This window comes from Pseudophryne corroboree, chromosome 3 (assembly GCF_028390025.1).
Source record: "Pseudophryne corroboree isolate aPseCor3 chromosome 3, aPseCor3.hap2, whole genome shotgun sequence".
NCBI lineage: Eukaryota > Metazoa > Chordata > Amphibia > Anura > Myobatrachidae > Pseudophryne > Pseudophryne corroboree.
In genome coordinates this window covers 154,473,759-154,495,134 of record NC_086446.1, presented here as the reverse complement: position 1 = coordinate 154,495,134, position 21,376 = coordinate 154,473,759, and the positions used below count along the sequence as shown (strand labels likewise).

The window sequence follows — 21,376 nt, the reverse complement described above, 5'->3', positions numbered from 1 at the left end:
CATTTTCAGTCTATTCTGAACACCTCACACCTCACAATATTATTTTTAATCCTAAAATTTGCACAGAGGTCGCTGGATGACTAAGCTAAGCGACCCAAGTGGCCGACACAAACACCTGGCCCATCTAGGAGTGGCACTGCAGTGTCAGGCAGGATGGCACTTCAAAAAAATAGTCCCCAAACAGCACATGATGCAAAGAAAAAAAGAGGTGCACCAAGGTCGCTGGATGACTAAGCTAAGCGACCCAAGTGGCCGACACAAACACCTGGCCCATCTAGGAGTGGCACTGCAGTGTCAGGCAGGATGGAACTTCAAAAAAATAGTCCCCAAACAGCACATGATGCAAAGAAAAATGAAAGAAAAAAGAGGTGCAAGATGGAATTGTCCTTGGGCCCTCCCACCAACCCTTATGTTGTATAAACAGGACATGCGCACTTTAACAAACCCATCATTTCAGCGACAGGGTCTGCCACACAACTGTGACTAAAATGACTGGTTGGTTTGGGCCCCCACCAAAAAAGAAGCAATCAATCTCTCCTTGCACAAACTGGCTCTACAGAGGCAAGATGTCCACCTCCTCCTCATCCTCCGATTCCTCACCCTTTCACTGTGTACATCCCCCTCCTCACAGATTATTAATTCGTCCCCACTGGAATCCACCATCTCAGGTCCCTGTGTACTTTCTGGAGGCAATTGCTGGTGAATGTCTCCATGGAGGAATTGATTATAATTCATTTTGATGAACATCATCTTCTCCACATTTTCTGGAAGTAACCTCGTTCGCTGATAGCTGACAAGGTGAGCGGCTGCACTAAACACTCTTTCGGAGTACACACTGGAGGTGGGCAACTTATGTAAAATAAAGCCAGTGTTACGATCCTGATGCTCAGGACAGGGGAGATCTTATGTAGTGAGTCCTGAGCACCAAGACGGAATGCTGGGATTGGGAAATGGGAAGGAAATAGCCCCTAGAACCCTACCTCCATTGTCTTACCCGTGTTATCAATTCACGCCTGAATGACTATGGTTTCTTGGGCCCATGGCAGCCGCGTTTGAAGGGCGGATTAGGTCTGCCCAACTCCGATGCCCCCTCAGGTCTTAAAGAAAGACAAGGTGTGAACTGAGACAGGGTAATAACAAGGGGACCTCTAACTGAAACAACCACGCTAGGGGCTATAAACTACCTAAAAACTAAACGTATGTGCGGCACGCCGCCAAAGGAAAAGAACTACAAAGAAACCACTGTCCACTTCCCCACACGGCACCGCCGAGTTCCGGGGAGGACAGTGAAAGCAGAAACCTCCGCAAATGCACCAATTCACAGAGAAGTAAACACTAAGCGGCATAGGCCGCAACATGCGGCAGAAGCCGCTACTCACGAAACCGGGCGAGAACCCCAGATGACACAAACAGGTTCGCAAGGACTAGAAGGATTCCCAGGACCGGCTTCGGACCTCCAAAGTACCAGAGGGCAGGGAACAAGATCCACCAAACACGGCTGACAGGAACAGAGTTCTGCAAGGCAGGTACAGCATACAAGAAGCTATCACCGGCGGGGCTGCAGTGTGCTGGCTCACATAAAAAGGCCCTGCTGGCCAATAACAGGAGGGCCAACAGGACCAGCCCCCAGACCCTAATTACTAGTTGCCGTGCAGCTGCCCTGCTGCACGAGCAACCTAATTAACTATTCTTAGTAACGGGGAACGCGGTCCACCTGTGGCGTCCCCGTTGCTATGCACCCGGCAGCCCTGCATGCACGGCGTCCTGCGTTGCCAGGGACCCGGCGGCTATCGTGCGCACGGCGTCCTGGCGTTGCTAGGCGCCGTGCGGGGGACAGGGAAGGAGAGAGGCGCGGCGGCCGTGACCGCTGCTCAGTCAGGGCACGGCCGTAGACCGCCGCACCTAACAGCCAGTTTTCTGCAAGGGCCTCCAAATTGCCTCTTTTTCCTGCCAGTATACGTACGGACTGTCTGACGTGCCTACTTGGATGCGGTCACTCATATAATCCGCCACCATTCTTTCAACGGTGAGAGAATCATATGCAGTGACAGTAGACGACATGTCAGTAATCGTTGGCAGGTCCTTCAGTCCGGACCAGATGTCAGCACTCGCTCCACTACTGCCCTGCATCACCGCCAGCGGGTGGGCTCGGAATTCTTAGCCTTTTCCTCGCACCCCCTCACGGGAGAATGTGAAGGAGGAGCTGTTGACGGGTCACGTGCCGCTTGACTTGACAATTTTCTCACCAGCAGGTCTTTGAACCTCTGCAGACTTGTGTCTGCCGGAAAGAGAGATACAACGTAGGTTTTAAATCTAGGATCGAGCACGGTGGCCAAAATGTAGTGCTCTGATTTCAACAGATTGACCACCCGTGAATCCTGGTTAAGCGAATTAAGGGCTCCATCCACAAGTCCCACATGCCTAGCGGAATCGCTCTGTTTTAGCTCCTCCTTCAATGTCTCCAGCTTCTTCTGCAAAAGCCTGATGAGGGGAATGATCTGACTCAGGCTGGCAGTGTCTGAACTGACTTCACATGTGGCAAGTTCAAAGGGTTGCAGAACCTTGCACAACGTTTAAATCATTCTCCACTGCTCTTGAGTCAGGTGCATTCCCCCTCCTTTGCCTATATCGTAGGCAGATGTATAGGCTTGAATGGCCTTTTGCTGCTCCTCCATCCTCTGAAGCATATACAGGGTTGAATTCCACCTCGTTACCACCTCTTGCTTCAGATGATGGCAGGGCAGGTTCAGGATTGTTTGCTGGTGCTCCAGTCTTCGGCACGCGGTGGCTGAATGCCGAAAGTGGCCCGCAATTCTTCGGGCAACCGACAGCATCTCTTGCACGCCCCTGTCGTTTTTTAAATAATTCTGCACCACCAAATTCAATGTATGTGCAAAACATGGGACGTGCTGGAATTTGCCCAGATGTAATGCACGCACAATATTGCTGGCGTTGTCCGATGTCACAAATCCCCAGGAGAGTCCATTTGGGGTAAGCCATTCTGCGATGATGTTCCTCAGTTTCCGTAAGAGGTTGTCAGCTGTGTGCCTCTTATGGAAAGCGGTGATACAAAGCATAGCATGCCTAGGAACGAGTTGGCGTTTGCGAGATGCTGCTACTGGTGCCGCCGCTGCTGTTCTTGCTGCGGGAGGCAATACATCTACCCAGTGGGCTGTCACAGTCATTTAGTCCTGAGTCTGCCCTGCTCCACTTGTCTACATGTCCGTGGTGGACATTGAGTACAACTGCATTTTTTAGGACACTGGTGACTCTTTTTCTGAGGTCTGTGTACATTTTCGGTATCGCCTGCCTAGAGAAATGGAACCTAGAGGGTATTTGGTACCGGGGACACAGTTTCTCAATCAAGTCTGTAGTTGCCTGTGAATTAACGGTGGATACCAGAAACACGTTTCTCACCGCCCAGGCTGCCAAGGCCTGAGTTATCCGCTCTGCAGCAGGATGACTGCTGTGGTATTTCATCTTCCTCGCAAAGGACTGTTGGACAGTCAATTGCTTACTGGAAGTAGTACAAGTGGTCTTCCGACTTCCCCTCTGGGATGACGATCGACTCCCAGCAGCAACAACAGCAGCACCAGCAGCAGGAGGCGTTACACTCAAGGATGCATTGTAGGAATACCAGGCAGGAGAGGACTCATCAGACTTGACAGTGACATGGCCTGCAGGACTATTGGCTTTCCTGTGTAAGGAGGAAATTGACACTGAGGGAGTTGGTGGTGTGGTTTGCAGGAGCTTGGTTACAAGTAGTATAATACTGGTGGTCACTGGTCAGCAAAACTCTGCACTGTACTCCTCCTATATAATACTGCTGGTCCCCAGTCCCCACAATAAAGCAGTGTGAGCACAGCACAGATATGGAGCGTTTTTCAGGCAGACAACATATACTGGTGGTCACTGGTCAGCAAAACTCTGCACTGTACTCCTCCTATATAATACTGCTGGTCCCCAGTCCCCACAATAAAGCAGTGTGAGCACAGATATATGCAGCACACTGAGCACAGATATTGAGCGTTTTTCAGGCAGACAACGTATACTGGTGGTGACTGGTCAGCAAAACTCTGCACTGTACTCCTCCTATATAATACTGCTGGTCCCCAGTCCCCACAATAAAGAAGTGTGAGCACATATATATGCAGCACACTGAGCACAGATATGGAGTGTTTTTCAGGCAGACAACATATACTGGTGGTCACTGGTCAGCAAAACTCTGCACTGTACTCCTCCTATAATACTGCTGGTCTCCAGAATAAAGATATGCAGCCCCCTGAAACAAAGTGAGAGGACGCCAGCCACGTCCTCTCACTATCATTTCCAATGCACGAGTGAAAAATGGCGGCAACGCGCGGCTCCTTTTATAGAATCCGAATCTCGCGAGAATCCGACAGCGGGATGATGACGTTCGGGCGCGCTCGGGTTAACCGAGCCATACGTGAGAATCCGAGTATGCCTCGGACCCGTGTAAAATGGGTGACGTTTCGGGGGGGTTCGGTTTCCGAGGAACTGATAAGAACATAATAGAGATAGAAGATTAATCATATACTGTTAAAAATTGTCATAGAGCACTTTACAACCTACTGTCACAAAAATGAGTAATACTGAATATTTCAAATACTGGACACCAACAGTACTTGAATCAGAATGAGCCATGATAAGTATAGAGTTGCAGATTCACGTTTGGATTCAGCAGGATGAGGAGCTGGCTGACAAATTTAGCAATGATGAATATACAAGTACATTAATAACTGTTCATGATAATCGTTTGTTGGAAGGATTGTCCAGCATCTTACAATTGATGCATATGCTTAGCACCCTCTTTCCTATTTTTCTCTTCTATGCCTCTTACTATCTATTATGGTTTGCTTATTTTTCCATATGCTTGTAAAAACCAATAAAACGATCTTTCAAAAATAACTATTACTATCAACTCACTAATTTCCTCACGAAACTATGTATGCCCCCTTCTCAGCCCCAAACTAGTGTTATTGGTCACGACAACCTATTATCCTCACAACACTTATAATACTTGAGCATAACATATCCCCCACCCCGCTACCCTATATAACACCGCTAATTAATTTTCAGTATTGCACTTAGCACTTTCAACATCAGTGTACAACCTGTCTTCACTTCCTTGGCAACTAGGACACATATTCAAAACTACAAGGTACTGTTTTCATTAGACATGCCTAATGATACACACCTAATAATAACACCCGGATGACCTTTAATACCACACTATCACAACCTACACAGAGAGCACTTCCATTATTACATACCTACATCATAGGTCTTATAAGTAAATTAAAGACCAGTGTCTTCTCCCGCCATCCGAGGAACAGATTTGTATAAGTTGGTGCACAAGCTGCGCCCATTGCAGTTCCTCGGATTTGGAGGTAGTACTTATCATCAAAGGTGAAGTCGTTCTTCTTGAGTACAAACTCTAATAGTTCCAGTAGGAAGTTTTTGAAGTCATCCATGCCCTCTGTATGAAGGCATTGACTGCTCTAATTCTATCCTCATGATTAATACTTGTATATAGTGATTCGACATCTAGAGTGACTAGATACTGTAACCTCACTTAATTGGACATCATGGATTTTACGGAGAATGTCACTCATATCCCATACACAGGAGGGTAGTGAGGGGAATGTGGTGTCTGAGATATTGATCCAAGAAGATGCTCCCTTGTTCTAATAGTCCCTCTATGCCCGATACAATTGGTCTGCCCGGTGGATTGTGTGGGTTCTTGTGCACCTTCGGTAGCATATAGAAGGGTGGGGTCTTTGGGATTTCTTTCCTCAGCAACAAGAATTCTTGTTTAGTGATGGTACCATTTTTTTGCCGTACTGCTTAGCAAACATTGTCTATTTGAAGCATTTATTACAGCAAGAGAATTTACTATCCCTGCTATTACATGGACTATCTGTTATATGTGATGTTCGTCTTTTTGTATGTGGTCATAATACTTATTGTTTTTAAAGTACAGTAAGAAAAGTTATAACTATAAGAGTGCTCCCAGAAAAAGAGAGTATCTTCTGCCCCTACTTATATATGTTTACCATACTCTCAGGGGAGCACCTCCACCAGAGATATTTCTAAGTGGAACTCCACTGGATAAAACCATGGTACTTATATCACATTGTGGAACAATATATTCTAAGCAATTGATTTAGATTCTAATTGATATACCTGGGCTCAGGTCTACTCCTCCCTTCTCCCCTTCAAATATATAAATTCAGCAATGACACTAGGCAAGGACATGTCAGAGGCAGACCCATAAAATAGTCCAGAGGTCTATACACAAATATTCTTGGTAGCAGATAAAGAAGAGACAGAAGCAAAGTTCAGCACACAAATCCTAGGGTCTGATGCACACGTAATGATATTACATTAAACCATTAGCTAGGTTCGGTACACATTAAGCATTTCAAATGGTTCAAAACAATAGAATAGACAGGGATACAAGCTAAGGTCAAACCAGCAATGTCATATGAGAGAGAGGTGCACAATATCTCAAAGCTGAGAGACTGGTGGGTTAATGCATCAATCAATCAATCAATCAATCAATCAATCAATCAATAAACAGAGTGGAGAAGTGGGCCAGTGGTGACATTGCCCATAGCAACAAATCAGGTTAAACTTATCATTTTATACAATGAACTTGATAAATGCAACCTCAATGCTGATTTCGTTGCAATGGGCAACTTTTCCACTAGTCCACTTCTCCACTCTTTTCACTGATTGATACATCAACTGCTTAATCACCTAGTACAGAGCGCAAGGTGTGGTAAATTTATGATGTTGAGGTTGGGGATTATAAACTATCCCCTCCTGTTTTCAGTTCCTGTATCACAGGATAATGGTGGTGAAAGCCCGGGAACCATAGTGGTGGGCTATAGGAATTTTTGTTTCTAGGGTCGGGTGAGCCTAGCAATAGCACTGGGCACATGCAGTAATTGCCACTGTTTGTTTCAGACAGTGGGGCAGATGTATTAAGCCTGGAGACGGCATAAGGAAGTGATAAACCAGTGATATATGCAAGGTGATAAACGCACCAGCCAGTCAGCTCCTGTTAATTTACATATTAGAGCTGATTGGCTGGTGCGTTTATCACCTTGCACTTATCACTGGTTTATCAGTTCCTTATGCTTTCTCCAGGTTAATACATCTGCCCCAGTATTCCATGCAGTCTGACCATCCGCATGGAATACTTTTGAAAATGTCCCACCTAAAACGAGACACTTCTGAAGGATGTTAGAGGAGGTGGTGGCCATTTTTGGAGGGACATTTACTAGAGGGAGGAGTCAGGTGTGACAGCATAAAACCCCTCACAATGAGGGAGGGGGTATAATTGTGAGGGGCATTACTATGTGAGGCATAATATTGTGTCGGGGCATAATATGGTGTCACAGGAATTGCTGTGTGGGACATAATTTGGTGCAAGGGGCATTATAGTGTGAGGTATAATTTGGTGCAAATGGGCATTACTGTATGGGGCATACTATGGTGCAAGGGGCATTAATGTAGGGAGCATAATATGATAATATGGTGAAAGGGCATTTCTGTGTGGGTCATAATATTGTCTCAGGAGCATTACTGTGTGGGGCATAATATGGTGCAAGAGTCATTACTGTGCGGGGAATAATATGGTGCAATGGGAATTACTATGTGTGGCATATTATGGAATAAGGGGCACTATCGTGTTGGTGTAAGGCTTTTCCTGCAAGGCCTCATCTACAGTATTACAGCTAGGGACACTTCCTCTTTTTTGGGTACGTGCACCTACGGTGCTTGCAAATATTTTATTTTTACAATGTCTATAGGGGGGTCACATTTTTTAGTGTTCGCACTGGAAGCTAGATTGTCAAGAACCGGCCTGATAGCTGGTACTTGGGGGCAGAGAGGCATGTTTTCAGGCATTGTGATCTGGAAAGCAGGGGGAGGGGACACGTCAGAAATATTCTTATGCAATCTATCTGCCTATTCTGTATAGTTTATACTTGTGATTAACTGTTCTGCTGAGACTAGAGCTTGAGGGCTGACCATGAATTCCTTGTAGCAGTCCTTGGGGGTCTGTCCTTGAGCCTGTAACCTCATTGATCTATATGCACAGTAAACTGTATTCTTTTCATAACTGAAGTCCTCCTAGATCTTCTGGGTAAAAATCTTTGCCTACAGTTGTCCCTATATGGCTGTGATATATTAACTAAGTGTAGCGTGGAACTCTACTTTCTTGCCTTTATTTCTTATGAATTGAATCTACATCTCACAATATCTGGGACCAGATAGGGTTAGAAAACTCTGCGAGAGGTTCAATAAGACATTGAAGAAAATCTTTCATGTTTTTGATGCTTAAAGTTATAAAGGAGGAGATCAAAAGGCCTCCTTCTATGATATTAAGAGGTCTCGTTCTATGAGGCAACTGGTTTGAGCTCCTGTAGGGCAGACATGTACATGGCTCTCTCAATTTGCCCTGGCAAATTGCTTGAGAATGCAATGCTTGACACATACTTGAGAATAGTATGAGCCTAGCACAAAGCAATCACCATGAAGTTTAGGCCAGATAAAAATAGCAGACTGCAGTAGATCATTTTATCATAGGCACTAGTTTTTGTGCCCACACTTAAAAAGCCTCAAGTTGACTTGGTTGGTTTCTGCATAGTCTTACAAGAGGTGACACTATATCATACGATTAGGGCCATATAAAATCACATATTATGTAAATATTGTAAAATACCACCAGGACAATGAGAGGACGGCCAATACCTTCAGAGCGAACCACTTCCTTATCTTTTGTAGCTAAGGACTATTTAGGTGTTAAATATGTCATTGGGTCAGAGCAGTGTCTCTAAGCTGTACCAGCTGCATATACTGCTGGAAAGCTCATGATGTGGACTCAGCTGTGTCCAGCCCCATAAAACATGTCCGCTATAGGATGGATTCCATCTGTGGTCCAGACATGCATCTGCGAGCAGTTAGAGGAGATGCTAGCCTTAGGTATAATAGAAGCATCTATGAGACCCTAGGCATACTGTTTCCTGGCTTCCAAAAAAAGATAAGACCATGATAATGGAATAACTGTGACTGAGGCCTGGCATAGGTGGTTTTTTTTATTTTTTTTTAGCTCAGCTGGTTGGAGCCTGTTTAGAGTCTACCTAAGATTTCAGTAAGTGGACTTAAGAAATACCTCAGATACCTTAGGCTTTGCCAATAAATTGTCCTATATACTAACACTTGGAGGGAGATAAAGTGGACGGAGATAAACTACTTTATCTCTCTCCAAGGCTTAGTACATAGACCCTTTACTGTCATATAGAACAAAAGTGTAGAAGTTCACACTTTATAATGACAGGCCAAACACAATAACACATTATTAATGTGTAGTGCCTCAGTAATATTAGGTTCTTGGTGCACGTTTGGGTCATATAGTTAATGGCATTCCACTACAAGATGGAAGATTTATAAAAGAAATGTCCCACAATGGCACATCCACAGTATCATTGTCTGAAACGCATCTAGCAGGTGACATTTGGAGACTTGGGGAGACCACTGTCCAGTGAGCAGGAGCACTGGTGTCTGAGACTTGGAAGTTCCAGCTCTGTTTCCTTTGGAGGAGGGTAATTGGGGTGTAGTATGGTATGCCGGCGGCCGGGTTCCTGGGTACCAGCATACTGGCGCCGGGAGCCTGACCGCTGGCATACCGACAGCGTGGTGAGCGCAGATGAGCCCCTTGAGGGCTCGCTGCGCTTGCCACGCTGCGGGCGTGGTGGGCTATGCGCTCCACGCTATTTATTCTCCCTCCAGGGGGGTCGTGGACCCCCACGAGGGAGATAGTCTGTCGGTATGACGGCTGTCGGGATTCCGGCGCCGGTATAATGTGCGCCGGGACCCCGACAGTCAGTAACCTGAAGACCACCTGGGTAATTGTGTGACACCTGATGGCGAGTGGTCCCTGGGAATCAAACCCACTATTGTGGTGATATATGCTTTGATATCTACAGTATGTTAAATGTGAGTGTGATGGATAAATACATCTGGCAGTATTGCACTATTTTTCCTGTTTTTCAGTTGGCTTTTGAGAGTAAAAATACATAATAAGGGGAGTGTGCATTGAAACTGTTTTGCCATATAAAAGGGATTGCATTCTACCACAAGAAAAGTGGAAAAGGAAGTAAAGTCCAACACATCTACTTTTGAACCATTGAAAGAGTCAGACTTTGGGCCTAATTCAGATCTGATCGCTAGGCTGCGATTTTTGCTGTCCTGCGTTCTGATAGTCGCCGCCTACAGGGGGAATGTATTTTCGATGTGCAAGTGTACGATCGTATGTGTAGAAGAGCTGCACAAACTGATTTTGTGCAGTCTCTGTGCAGCCCAGGACTTACTCAGCCGCTGCGATCACTTCAGGCTGTTTGGGACTGGATTTGATGTCAGACACCCTCCCTGAAAACGCATCATTCCACCTGCTTTTTCTGGACACTCCCTGAAAATGGTTAGTTGCCACTCACAAATGGCCTCTTCCTGTCAATCTCCTTGCGAACGCCCATGCGAATGGATCCTTTGCACAATCCCGTCGCCGACCGGCGATCCCCATTGCAGCCGTCCATTGCACCGGCGCATTGCGGTGCATATGTGATGCTGAACTGTATTGTGAACACACTCTAACTATTCAGAGCCTCATCTACTAATATAGCCTGCAACTGCCAGCTGTGCTTATAACCTTACTGCTTTGATTGGAAATTGCTTTAAATTCATTTGCACCCTGATAAATCTCTTATTAAGTCTGCCAACTTATGCATGTCCCTTTATTCTCTGAACGGTGTGAGGAATTAGTACGCTATATTTCATCCTTCACTGAACTGCTTACTTGGTACTGTATACCTACTTTCTGCTAACCTGAAATATCGAACTGTTCTGGTACTAGGTATACAACTCAGTCACCAGCAGCTTGTGACGACAACAAAGGTTACCACCCTGAGCGGGCATAGTAGAATATTACTAATTCTCAGTATGTAAATGCATATGCAAATTGTTTTCTGATTTGAATATTAGTATACTGTGATATTGCTGTACCGTTTTCAACCTTTTCCTATATCCTCATGTGCACCCTTTGTCTTATTTGTGGAAGTGTATTTGCCTTTTAATCAATTATTCTCAAAGAGGTAACCAGTTTGATCCTAAATAATAACTCTTTATGTCACCATCCTAATGTGTGGTGACTTATATGTTGGGTCCTCTGGGGTTGGTGTTCCTCATCCCTCTTTCTAGGGTTCCAGAAGTGAGACCCAGTCCAAGAAGTGATTCCGAGTGAAGAATCCAGATACGTCCACTGACACCTGTACTCACAACAACACTCCACCATACCTACCTGTTACACATACACATGCGCAGTTTGGATCTGATCGTCCGCTGTGTGAAAACGCGCAGCAGCGATCAGATCTGAATGACCTCCTTTATTTGAAAAGCTGATCTATTTGTACTGTGGATGCGCCATTGTGGGATATTATTTTACTAAACTGTTTTTACTTGTGGGAGGTAAAGGTGGAGGCTCCATTTTGTCTTTCCCAGTCTGCAATTGCAGGTGTTTATACAGATTTTAAATGATCTTTGTTTTATACAAGATGGAAGAGGGCAGATCTACAAAACCAGGGTGGCTAGCTCAAAGTGACATGAGTTGCCCTGTCCATAGATTCACAATGAGATGAATTACATCTTCGCACATCAGTTGGCAGTGCAACACTAAATGCATCACTGCTGCACAGAGATGTGTTTTTCATCACTATGTAGCACTGGGCAGGCTGTGAAGACGTGATTTGTGTCATCCTGCCCTTTTCCTACAGGAAATGTGGTAGCCTCTAGGACAGGCATGTCAAACTCAAAATCCCAACTGGGCCAAATTAACAAGGTCTCAATCTTGCTCCAAGAAAAAGAAAAAAAGTCTTATATGCAATTTTGAAAGGTTAATTAGTAAAACCAACAATAAAGTGTAATCAAAGAGATGTCCAATATTTCACCATGGGTTAATGGCCCTCATTCCGAGTTGTACGCTCGCTAGCTGCTTTTATCAGCATTGCAAATGCTAGGCCGCCACCCTCTGGGAGTGTATCTTAGCTTAGCAGAATAGCAAACGAAAGATTAGCAGAACTGCTACTAAATAATTTGCTGCAGTTTCTGAGTAGCTCCAGACCTACTCCTAGACTGCGATCACCTCAGTCCATTTAGTTTTCTGGTTTGACGTCACAAACACGCCCTGCGTTCGGCCAGCCACTCCCCCGTTTCTCCAGCCACTCCTGTGTTTTTACCTGGCACGCCTGCGTTTTTTAGCACACTCCCTGAAAACGGCCAGTTTCCGCCCAGAAACACCCACTTCCTGTCAATCACACTACGATCACTCGAGCGATGAAAAAACGTCGCTCGAGCTTGGGTAAATCTACAAAGTTTTGTGTGAAAGTACTTAGCGCATGAGCGCTGCATACCATGCGCATGCGCATTTTTGCAGTTTTTTCACTTAATTGCTGCACTGTGAAAATCGGCAGCGAGTGAACAACTCGGAATGACCACCCTTGTCTCATCCTTAGGAATTATCCAATAGTGGCTTGAAGGGAAATCCGGATGAAGAGTGCTTTGCTGCATAGACCAAGTTATGGAAAGAGTGTCCAAATATCACCAAGGATGAATGGCAGGAGTCCAGGATATCAGCAAGTGATATGGGCTCAGGCTGAGACATTAACAAGGGATAATTGCCTACTTATGGGGGGTACACACGCAGAGAGCCGTACTTAAATTCTAAGCAATCTCACTAGATTGCTTAGAAATTAAGCATGGATCTCTCCATGTGTAGGGTGTAGGCGCCAGCGATGCGCGGTCCCGCTCATCGCTATTGCTGACTCTAGATTTGGCATGCATGCATGCCCAATCTAGTGAGATCGCTCATTTCACCGCTGGGTGAACTGAGTGGCCCCCCTGTCCCTCCTCCCTTGCTCAGCACACATCACGCTGTGCTGAGCAGGGGGAGGGATGTGTGCTGAGCGGTCTGTGTTAGATCGCTCAGCACACATCTCTCCAGTCCTGTGTGTATGGGGTTTTACATCCAGTAAACTACATCGCTTGTATGCCGACAGCTTCTTATTGGAGGAGGTCCTATCCAAGTGAGGTTATTTGCATATACGAGCATTTTGAGTGGATTGGCTGACAACTGATTACTTCATTTGATGGCATTAGCTATTTTTATCAGTTTTTTTATACAAATAATATGTGTATTCTTTAAAAAAAATCTTTTTATGATGTATAATGGTGAATAAATTGTGATCATTATTCTATCTATAACAAACCATCCATTTTTTGTTATTCCAATACAGCCAGTGCTGATATATACACTTTTCTTTGTTCTACATATTTAAGGGGCTTTGACCATCCATCTACCAGCTGCTGCTGACAGCGCACTTGTATTATGTTCTAAAGATTTTAAAATAATTAAAGTTCATTGGCAAAAACACTAAAGGGGGGTACACACGGGGAAGATGTGCTGAGCGATCTAGCACAGACCGCTCAGCACACATCTCTACCCCTCTCATCATTCAGCGTGATGTGTGCTGAGTGAGGGGCGGGAGGCGGGGGGAACGCTTATTTCACCACTGCATGCCAAATCTAGAGACAGTGAGAGCGATGAGCGGGGCCGCGCATCGCTGTTGCCAGCACCCCTACACACGGAGCGATGTGCTCTTAATTTCTAAGCAAGAAATTAAGTGAACATCGCTCCGTGTGTACCTCCCTTTATACAATATTAAACCACTTTAAGGCTTGCAAATGCAAACACATAATTAATTTAACTTTGTGCTGACATCCAGATTGTAATCTAAGTAAATCAATGAGGACCTTAACTTGCTGATGGTTCTATGATTACATTTTAGCATTCACTGGAATATTACCAGAAATTTTTGTTACAATACTTTTAATGTGTTATATAATAATCCTCTGTTCCTTTTTGATCTTTGTGCCCACATATTCTAGAAGGCTGGGTCACGACAAGATTCACTTAGCCATGTGTGACATACAGTATGGATGTGAATGGGTTAATCAAAACAAAACCTCCTGGTCAGTTAATGACTAAACCCCCTAACCCACTCAAAAAAATCTTCAATTATTCCCTGACTATAAAATAATCGCAAAATAATGTAATCCGAGATACTGTAAGGCAAATAATTCTCATAACAGAGCATGACGTGAATTATTTAAGTGCACAAATACAGATCATTATTGAATCAGTAACATTTCAAAATAAAACAGAAGAAAAACAGGGGCAGATGTAACAAGACAGTTGATATTTAGCAAAAACTTCACTTTATCTGAACTTTTTCATGCTTATTTATTTTTCATGATATGCATTAAACTGTTAATGCATTCAATATCTGCCACAAATATTTTCAAACGGTAAAATATCACCAAACATTGCATTAAATTTTTTTTTTAAAGTGATATCAAGCACAGATAAAGGATTTTCATTTTTGAATTTGGTTGCCTTAATTTTTGCCATCTTTTGGTGGCACCAGAAGATTGAATAGATTTTATCTACTTGTCAAAACATGTGCTATAAAAATCCTTGCCTACACACCCGCCTATTTTCATATTAAGCTAAAATCAGCAATAACCTTACTAATTACTTCACTGCCTACCCATTTTTCATTATCCATGCCATTATGCCATAACCAGGTGTGTCAATAAAATGAATGAAAATATTTTTCTCAAATAACCTTATAAAAATTAAGTTTGACCCATAATGCAATCCATTTTTGCACAGTTTGTGTATTATTGTGCTTAGTTGGTGCTGTAAAATAATTCTGTACCATGTCCATAATTAGTTTTTTTGCATGTACTAGGGTGGTCATTCCGAGTTGTTCACTCGCAAGCTGCTTTTAGCAGCTTTGCACACGCTAAGCCGCCGCCTACTGGGAGTGAATCTTAGCTTATCAAAATTGCGAACGAAAGATTCGCAATATTGCGAAAAGACTACTATGTGCAGTTTCTGAGTAGCTCGAGACTTACTCTTCCAGTGCGATCAGTTCAGTGCTTGTCGTTCCTGGTTTGACGTCACAAACACACCCAGCGTTCGCCCAGACACTCCTCCGTTTCTCCAGCCACTCCCGCGTTTTTCCCAGAAACGGTAGCGTTTTTTCAAACACTCCCATAAAACGGCCAGTTTCCGCCCAGAAACACCCACTTCCTGTCAATCAAACTCCGATCTCCAGAACGAAGAAAAAACCTCGTAATGACGTGAGTAAAATACCAATCTCCATAGCAAATTTACTTGGCGCAGTCGCAGTGTGAACATTGAGCATGCGCAATTAGCGGAAAATCGCTGCGATGCGAAGAAAATGACTGAGCGAACAACTCGGAATGACCACCTATGATTGAAATAGTTGAGACTTTTTTTTACATTTATTACGTTTTAATCACCTTGCTATAGAACGTTTTTGTAGTTTTATGCTGAGGGCATTTTTGAACTTTTATACTTATTGTAGGAACTTACTAGTCTCTAATTTGAATTAATTTTTTGATACATTTGGGTGAAAAGCTCTTTATTATTGTCATAATAAAAAAATAATAACTTTTATATGAAAAAATTTAATTTATACATGGTCGAGTCACATTATTATGACCACCTCCAGCATTTCATGTCGGCAGCAGCGCGTAGCCCATGAAATACATCACGTGTCGTGCACTGGCTTGGTAGGTATATAAGGTGTCCGATATGCCGTCTGCACACATATCACTCGTTGCTGTCATGGGCATAAGGAGCGATTTATCCGAGTTGCAAAAAGGGATGATTATCGGCTTTCAGGCCAAGGGTGGCAGTATTTCTGAAACAGAGCAGTTTTGTGAACTGTTCTCGTGCTGCTGTGGTGAAAGTGTATCGTAACTGGACAAATGTCACCATTGTGAATACCGACGCGTAAACTGTGGAGCACCACGCATTGATGTGAGAGGCAAACGTCTGCTACAAAGGTGCGTGAGGGCCGACTGACACGCTACAGTGGAGCAGCTCACCATCAAAATGAACCTGGGGGCTACCAGACGTGTTTCTAAAATTACAGTTCAGCGAAGCCTGCTGCATATGGGGCTCTGAAGCGGTCACTCTGGTCATAATAATGTGACTCGCCCGTGTAATACTCTGTCACTTTATCTGCCACCTGTGGGAAGGCTGAAAAGGGAAAAACTGACACCCAACAATTTGCAACATCTTCCTCTGCATTTTTTTTAAATATAATTTGTTTCGTCCTTACCCAGGACCCCACCTTCCCAGAATCCTCTGTGACAGCCCTAGTTGTGCTGGCATGCTAAGCTATTTACAACCAATTTTTGTGCTCTTGCCAACCGTTCTTTAATTAGGACACGAACACTGTATTTACAATAACTCCCCTAGCATAGCAGGGATATTATGATTTTCTGCATATATACTTATTAAAATATAGTTTCTGTTTATTTAATGATGGGAAAGAACGATGGCGCAATAATAATAATTGTAATATTTAGAAATGCTAAAATTAAAAATATAAATATTACCGTTCAGAGTTACAAATGCAACATGATCATGTTTCAAAACTGTGTCTACTACAATATCCCGGCTGTCGGGATCTCGACCGCCAGAATAATGGCCGTGGGGCAAGTGCAAAAGAGCCCCTTGCAGGTTCTTTTGCACTTGTCTATCTTTTAATAGACAAATACTCCTGTATGACTATGCTGCCGGAATTACACAGTGTTTCCCCCTCAGACTTACCTGCGGCAGGTTAATCTTGCCACTGTTCCACAGTTGCTTGCTGTTTTGCAATCCCTAATGTTTACAACTGCCTGACCCTCCTGTACAGTGTGTTCTCTTATTCCTTGGTCAAACGACTTCGACTGCCAAAACTCTAGTCAGGTTACACATTTTGGCTCCCGCAGGAAAGAGGCTGTCTTTTGGAAGTTAGGTCATTGGAGGTGATGTACTATTCCATGGAATTCTACATGGAAATAAACTAGACGTTTGCCTGCTATGAATTTAAATGTTAATATTTTTAAATACTGATCTATATTTTTAGCTTTTTTTCAGATAATTCATCAAAAATATATATTTTTAGATTGTTATGTTTGCATTTTATACCCCTGCAATCTGGCTGGACCATTATGCAATATGTAGAAGTAAGGGCCTAATTCAGATCTGATCGCTGGGCTGCATTTTTTGCTGTGCTGCGATCAGATAGTCGCCACCTACAGGGGGAGTGTAAAATCGCTGTGCAAGTGTGCGTTCCTATGTGTTGCAGAGCTGCACAGAATCACTGGAAGAAAATGACAAAATCACCGGAATTATGCATTCTAATCAATGGTATTATTGGTCCAAATCACTGGAAGAAAATGACAAAATCACTGGAATTATTTGTAAACATTTGTAGAAAGTCGCTGCTTTCTGATTACAGAAATGCTCAGATATTCCTGCGAATCCACAATCTCTTCCCAGAGGAAAAAGAAATTGAGAAACCGTTGTTTGAGAATGTTTGTTCTCTTTCCCTTACAAAGGAACACACAGTGTAAACTCTTAAAGTGACCATGGCTCAAAAGGGACCCGTCTATTCCCCATGGTACTAAATGGAACCCCAGCATCCTGTAGGACGTAAGAGAAATCAATTTGTGCAGCTCTGCTACACATGCGATCGTACACTTGCACAGCAAAAATTCACTCCCCTATAGGCGGCGACTATCTGATCACAGAGCTGCAAAAATCACTGCCCAGCGATCAGGTCTGAATTAGGCCCATTGTCCCTTATTCAGATTATGTCACACAGTAGTACCGCTTTTCCTTATATGCATTACTCACAGTAATGCCCCTTATTCACATCAAACCACATCGTATCACTCTTTATTCACATTACACCACACCATTCCTCTCCGTATACATATTACACCACACCGTGATGCTCCTTATACACATTACACCACAGCGTACCACTCCTTATACACATTACACAGCACCATATAGCTCCTTATTCACATTAAACTGCACCGTATGGCTCCTTATTCACATTAAACTGCACCGTATCTCTCCTTATTCACATTATAGCTCCCCGTGTCGCTCCTTATTCTTATTACACCGCACAGTAGTGTTCTTTCTACACATTATGCCACACAGTATTTCACCTTATACACATAATGCTACAAATTAGTAATGCCCTTATACACATATTGCCACACAGTAATGCCCCTTAGACATATGCCACACATTATTATGCCCTTATGCATGTAAAGCCACACCTATTGCACTGTACACATATGTCCCACATTAGTAATACCCATAGTGCCACACATATGCCCCAAAACCTGGCATTACCCTCAACACCAAAGCCCTGTCATGCAGGGCTTAGTGCACATGGAAATGCTGTAAAAACCGCATAGATGGGGTTTTTATTGCATTGTTCCTTTTGTGCATCCAATCAAGAGAGAGAGAGAGAGAGAGAGTGAGAGAGAGAGAGAGAGAGAGAGAGAGGAGAGAGAGAGAGAGAGAGAGAGAGAGAGAGAGATGCAATAGAAAGGGGTCTATAAAAAAATAAACACTTTAAAATAGCAAAACCATAATTGAGAATATTAAACTGTAAGGCATAATAACCTACCAATATAAATATATAATTGAGAGTATTAAAGTGTTTCTTTTTTTATAGAACCTTTTTTTTATAGAAACTATCAAAAGACTCACCATCAGCCGCTGTCACTGTCTACCTCCCAAGTCCTAATGGCGGTGGCCTCCTCCCCAGTCATGGACAGCGGTGCTGCTGTGTGCTGCTGTCACTCTCTCTATGCCTGGCCCTGATCTGACATCATGACATCAAGTCGCGGCTTATACTGCTCTTGCCGAGGGGTGGACCTACTCGGCAGCAGACAGTGCCACGTCACTTCTGTTCGTTGGGCAGTGGAACTTCAACGCCTTCAGCAGAAAGGAGAAGAAAGGTAAGGGGTGGCTTGAGAGGGATTAAGGCAAGAGGAAGGGGTAGGGAACATGGAGCCATACATACTGCAGCTGGAGGGGGTACATGCAGGGCCGGATTAAGCCTTGGGGTCCCCGGGGCACTTAAGACAGGGGGGCCCCGATGGAAGGTAGAGGATGTATAAATTGTGCATACCTCCCAACATGTCCCATTCCAGGAGGGACAAAATGCTCTCTACCGGGACTTCCCACTCTACCTGGACTTCCTGTGTCCAACTTTTGAAATGATAAGAAAGGTACTTCAAAACAGGTGATTGCAATCAGAAATTAAGACAGAAGTTCAGGTAGAGAACATTTTGTCCCTCCTGGAAAGGATCATGGTGGGAGGTATAGATTGTGTGTATTAAATTTAAACCAATGTTGTATATTAGTTTTAACTAATAGTTTAAATATGCCTGGGTACTGTTTATAGCTCCACCTAATTGAAAGACAACTATTTTAGAAACTTTTCTTGTAGTGAAACAAACACAACTTAACCTTAAAATACACATAGAAAAATAATATAATTTATCTTGTCACATGCAAGAATAGCAGCAGCAGCCTCTGTACTACTTACACACTGGGACAGGACTCAGGAGGGCTCTCTGTGTGTGTCTCTATCTCTAGACTCAAATGGTTTAGTTACATAACTGTTTACACAGGACTCAGACACCCAGGCGGGCAGGAGGAGAAGCTGGGATCCCGGTGTCACTTACAGCCCTCTCCACCCTCCTATCTCTCCTCTGGTCAGAAAGCTCTGTCGGTAGCTCAAGAAACATGATATTCCTGTGTCTCTGCCTGCACTGCATACTGTCCTGCTCGCATTATGGCTACTGGTTCTACTGCACCTTAAAAGGGAAAGCAAGTGATGTCAGTGTGCTCTGGCCGGGGGCCCCCTGAGAAAGGGGGGCCAGGGGTACTGCATGCCCTGCATCCCCCCTTAATCTGGCTATGGGTACATGGAGAAATAACACTGGTCAGGGGCATATCTATTGTTTGGCGAGGATGGCACTCACCAGGGGCGCCAGCCTTGTGGTGCCACCCACTGCCAGTTTTGTCTCTCATCAAAGCTCTGTGCTGCTCAGAAGCATCAGAGCTGGCTGGGATGAGGGGGCAGCAGCGAGCACTGCCAAATGAAGGGGCATCAGTGGTTGGGGGAGTGGCACTCACAGTCGAGGGGGGGAACCTACGGGTGGGGCTGTGCACCTGCATGTGGGGCTGTGCACCCGTGGGTGGGGGGAACTCACGGATGTGGGGGAGCACCCACAGGTGGGGGGTGGGGGCAGCCATGAGTGGGGGGGCATGGCCAAAACAATCAAAAGTCCTTGGCAGCATATAGTCAATGATGACACAGTACAGGTTTTTTGGTGCTGCAGTATGACAGGCAGTGGAGCAGCAGTGTCTGAAAGCCTGTACTGTAGTGTACATCACAGTAGAGACTCTGTAATGTACCTCAGGGCATTGGCGTAACTAGGGTGCAGGGGGTACAACTGCAATGTGGCCCGGCTGCTTGGGGGGATGGAAGGCCCAGCAAGCAGTCCCACTGTACCCTTTTGAAAAATGTTTTTATTTTTGATTTAGTACAGCCACGCTCTGGGTTCAGGCCCTGGCACTTTACTTCCTGGTAGGGAGTGCAGGGTGTGAAGCTGCCTTCAATCTGGCCGAGTGCATGGTGTAGAGCTGCCCTCAATGTGTGACTTGTTGGAGATAATCCGGAAGCATATCTACAGTAGTGGCGGTGCTATGCGGATGACATACTGTCCATCTATCCTATTATGCCTCCATATGGTGCTCTGTCCATCTATCTGTCAGTCTATGCCCCATATGGTGCTCTCTCTGTCCACCTATGCCCCCATATGGCGCTCTGTCCATCTATGCGTCCTGCCCCCGCCCATATGTACATATATGCCCCCATATGGCGCTCTGTCTGTCCGTCCATGCTCTGTCCATCCATCTGTCGGTCTATGCCACCCCCGTCCTGTGCTGTAGTCGGGTAGTGTCTTTCCTGCTCACTCATCCTCTCTCCTCACCCCTCTCACTCCCTAACACTCTCTCTCTTGCTCCTCTCTCCCTGACTTTGTCTCTCTCCCTCACTCTCTCCCTGACTCTCTCTCTCTCCCTCTCTGAAACTCCCTCTCTCTCTCCCTTACACTGACTTTCTCTCCCTGACATGGTCTCTCTCTCTCTGTTTCTCTCTCTCTGACACTGTCTCTCTCCCTCTTCCTTCCCCCTCTTTCTCCCTGTCACTCTCTCTCTCTTTTATGTTCTTCCCTTCTCTCCATGAAACTCGCTCAGTCTCTCTTGCTCCTCTCTTTCTCTCTCTCCCTGACAGTCTTTATCTCTCCCTGGCACTCTCTCTCTCATTGACAC

At 44.6% G+C, this 21,376-nt stretch overlaps 1 protein-coding gene across 1 annotated transcript in view; it reads right to left on the bottom strand.

The window, feature by feature from the left end:
• Positions 1-16,914, bottom strand: part of LOC135054978 (glycine N-acyltransferase-like) — a 268,645-nt gene extending 251,731 nt beyond the window's left edge. Inside the window, exon 1 of the mRNA XM_063958502.1 lies at positions 16,793-16,914. The gene's annotated coding sequence lies outside the window, so the exon portion shown is untranslated. The remainder of the gene's footprint in view (positions 1-16,792) is intronic.
• Positions 16,915-21,376: the final 4,462 nt, after the last annotated feature.